The sequence below is a fragment of the Rhincodon typus genome, chromosome 32, assembly GCF_021869965.1.
Source record: "Rhincodon typus isolate 14 chromosome 32, sRhiTyp1.1, whole genome shotgun sequence".
NCBI classification, from domain to species: Eukaryota; Metazoa; Chordata; class Chondrichthyes; order Orectolobiformes; family Rhincodontidae; genus Rhincodon; species Rhincodon typus.
The window spans coordinates 30,479,896-30,483,876 of NC_063363.1; the positions used below are offsets into that span (position 1 = coordinate 30,479,896).

General features: G+C 44.1%; 1 protein-coding gene across 2 annotated transcripts in view; it reads left to right on the forward strand.

The window, feature by feature from the left end:
- Positions 1-3,842: 3,842 nt before the first annotated feature.
- The window catches only part of chek1 (checkpoint kinase 1), a 47,541-nt gene continuing 47,402 nt past the window's right edge, over positions 3,843-3,981 (forward strand). For both annotated transcript variants that reach the window (XM_048615673.1, XM_048615675.1), the window contains exon 1: positions 3,843-3,954. The gene's annotated coding sequence lies outside the window, so the exon portion shown is untranslated. The remainder of the gene's footprint in view (positions 3,955-3,981) is intronic.

The window sequence follows — 3,981 nt, forward strand, 5'->3', positions numbered from 1 at the left end:
TCTGGAATAACATGATTGGTAAAAGAGCTGCATGACAAGGGACCAAATCAGTTTAGGATATCTGGTCAGCACGAATGAGTTGTACTAGGAATGGCAGTGGGGAGGGGGGTAGGTGTGGAGAGTGGGTTCTGTTTCTGTGCTGTATAACTCTATGACTATGACTGTATGACTTAAAATGAGACATGAATACACTGTGGTCATGTTTAATAATCATTTAAAGTTTACCATGCTGAGTTCATGCAGTTACAGAGACCGGATTGTTGAATGCCAATTGGGAAGACTACAGATAAATTGAAGTTAGTAAGTACGTGTCAATGGAAACAGTTTTAACAGGCTGCTTAAGTAACCTTTGCTGATGTATTATTCAACATCCTCAAAATTGTTTTGGAGTCAGTAGCTGTGCAGTGTCAAATTCTGCTCCCTGCCAATTTCACCAGCTACTCCTAGATTTCTCTGGCACCACTTTCTGCCTCGTTCAGTGAACAGCAACCCATTAAAAACAAGATGAACTCACATCACCCCCTTCCAACAAGTGCCTGCACTCAAGGAACTCATTCCCCAGAATGCAGCACTTCCTCTTGAACTCGCATGACCTCCCTTGCTGCGAGTGACAGAAGAGTTCACTGATGCTGTGCTGGGTTCGACTGAGTCAATGAACTCACTTCACCCTGGTGAAGTCAGCCAGTGAACTCGTCTCACCCGTGCCCACAATCCTCCGCTGCAGTCCTCCCAGACCTCGCTCGCTGGCTGCATCATCACAATCTTGGTACAGCAGAGACAAAATGAAATCAGAACTGAGCACTAATGGGTCTGGCAAGATGCAACTGTGGGATCACATTACAAACATTGAAGGCAACTTAAATGTTGCCTTTGATTCTCAAACACACCATTGTGCTATTTGAATAAATGCAGCTTTGACTTTGTTTTATAAAGTAACTTTTTAGCAATGATTGCAATGCATGTAATTTCATCATTCTTCTGGGTAATTTAAAAATAAACAACTTTGTATTAATCTTCAGAAGTTTATTGCTGATTTTGAGCGTTTGATGAGCGGTAAATAGAATTTGGATTTCTACACAGTCTCTCACATTCATGGGATACTCTGAATCCCTTCAATTACTGCTGAAGTACGGCCTTTGGTTTTTCTTTACAGGCAATTGCAGTAAACAAATTGTGCAAAGCAAGATCCCACAGACAGCAACAATAGAACCAGTTAATCATTTCTGACTGTGTTTTTGGATGGAGGAACTTTAGATTAGACATGAGAAGAACTCCTTACTCTTTGAATAGTGCTGTATGATTTTCAGTCTCCACTTGAATTCATCCAAAAGATAGCACTATTGACAATTCAGCACCACTACACTGAGTTGTTGCTGTAGAGTATACATGAGATAAAAGTGATGCTGATGGATGTAACTACCATCCCACATCTACCTAGCACCCTAATCCCACGCTTTCTTCCATATTTACCCTTTCGCGACAGCTGTGATAGGGGCCGGGTTTGCTGCTAATGATTAAATCTCAGAACACATTGACTGACTGCTGCAAAATCAGGGTGTAGATTCCACGCTGATTCTCTTTACCAGTGGATTCATAGATTCCTGGTCAGGCTCATCACATAAAGCAGATAACAGTACAGCTCAGGAACACGCCCTTTGGTCCACTGTGTCTGTACCGACCATAATGCCATTCCAAACTAATCCCATCTGCTTGCACATGGTCCGTAACCCTCCATTTCCTGCCTGTTCATGTGTTTGTCTAAATGCCTCTTAAATGTTGCTATCATATCTTCTTTTACCAACTCCCCTGGCAATGTGCTCCAATCACCCTCTGCATGAAAAACTTAACTCGCACATCTCCTTTAAACTTTTCTCGTCTCACCTTAAACCTATGCCCCTTGTACTTGAAATTTCCACCCTGAGAAAAAGGCTCTGACTATCCACCCTATCCAGGCCTCTCATAATTTTATATAATTCTATCAGGTTGCCCCTCAGCCTCTGACACTCTAGTGAAAACAACCCCAATTTGTCCAACCTCTCCTTTTAACTCATACATGCCAATCCAGGCAACATCCTGGTAAATCTCTTTTACATCCTCTCCAAGGCTAAAACAGGAGGGTCCTCCCCAGCAGTCTTCAGTGCAGAAGTCATCTAAGGTACGTGAGGAATTTTTAATGCAATCAAGGCTGGAAGTAGGATTTCTTACATTGATTGGAATATCTGTGCTAAAGACTCTTAATTAGGTGAAATGTAGGAAGGTCTCTGATAGGGCAGGAAACATGAGACTTTAAATAATAAAAGAGTTGGTGGGGCAGGGCTAACAGGAATGGTAAGTCCATAACCTGATTTCACTTTCTTAAAATCAATAGTGTTACATTCTTAACTCTTCCCAGTCCTAATGCAAGGTCCTCATCCTAAAAAATTAGGCTGGACTTTCATGGAGTTAGGGATACTCCGCAAAGGAATACACATAACAACAAGGACCCACTTCCAGAATTCCTGACCATATTCCAGCACCAAGAATTTTTACCAATGCTGCTTAAGGACTGATGAGCCTGCACTTCTGGCCTACTCAACTGCATAAGTGATATTGGAATGCCTTGGTCTACACCAATTTCCATGGATCCATCCTCAGTTTAAAGGCCTCAAGGTTCTTGAGTAGATTTGTAGCTCGGGTTGTGGATGCTGTGGTTGGTTGGCTCGCCGAGCTGGTTCGTTGGTTTGCAGACGTTTCATTACCCTGCTGGGTAACATCATCAGTGCAGCCTCAGATGAAGTGCTGTCATGTTTCCCACCTCGTATTTAAACTCTGGGGTCCATTGGATTTGATTACCTCATTTCCAGTTTTCCTTCACAGCGGTGTATGTATAGGGTCTATATATGAACACCAACTAGCAACAAAAAGACACGAACAAAAGATACTCACTCATCTCCATTCACATGGATAAGGAGAACAACCAGTTTGATTGGGACAACACCAGAATCCTAGGACAGGCCAAATAGAGAGAAGCACGGGAATTCCTAGAGGCCTAGTTCTCCACCAAGAAGGCCGTCAACAAGTGCATAAAACTAGACCCTATATATACTCCACTGCAAAGGAAAACCGGAAATGAGGTAATCAAATCCAACAGACCCCAGAGTTTAAATACCAGATGGGAAAACACAACAGCGCTTCATCAGAGGCTGCACTGATGATGTTACCCAGCAGGGTAAAAGAAACGTCTGCGAACTAACGAACCAGATCAGCGAGCGAATGAACCACAGCATTAAAGGACTCAGTTTACATCAGAACATTGTGACACATTGTCTGGATGAGGGAACTCATTTTCACAATACCACTACCATACCAAAACCCTGATCGGGCCTGCAGGCTGTAACACCCTCTATGCCAAGTGCCAGAACATGAAGGTGAGCCTTTTAAACAGCGTGTCCTGGTCTCCAGCAGCACCTATGGCTTTATCACAACTGTCTGATGCCAGTAGCTTTTACTCTTATCAGCATCCACTGGCTGCACCCAGTTGGAGAACAGTGTATTGGCCCTGCCTCTGAATGCAGGCACATTGAGCAGGGAAATCTCATGGCTCCTGCTTGTCCGATCCATGCACATGAAATCCAGTCCATTAATTCTGTTCTTGCTCCATTGATACATCCCGACCCTCTGAATGTTATCAACATCCTCTGTTTGTATTTACTATTTTGCTAAAGTAAAAATGGATAACTATCTGCCTAATTTCCAATTCGATGTGGTTAAGTGACCCTGGTCCATGAGATGGTACAGAACCAGACCCAGCTGCTGTGTCACTAACCCATCCAGAGCGGCTCCCGCTTTGAATCTCCCGCCCGCGCTGACGTCACCGCCAGGCGCACGCCGCCGGCAGCGCGGTGACGTCAGCGCGACGTGTTGGAGATACGCAAGGCGCGAAAATCCATGGAGAGAGAGAGACCCGGAGAGAGAGTGAGTGTGAGAGAGGGAGAGAGAGAG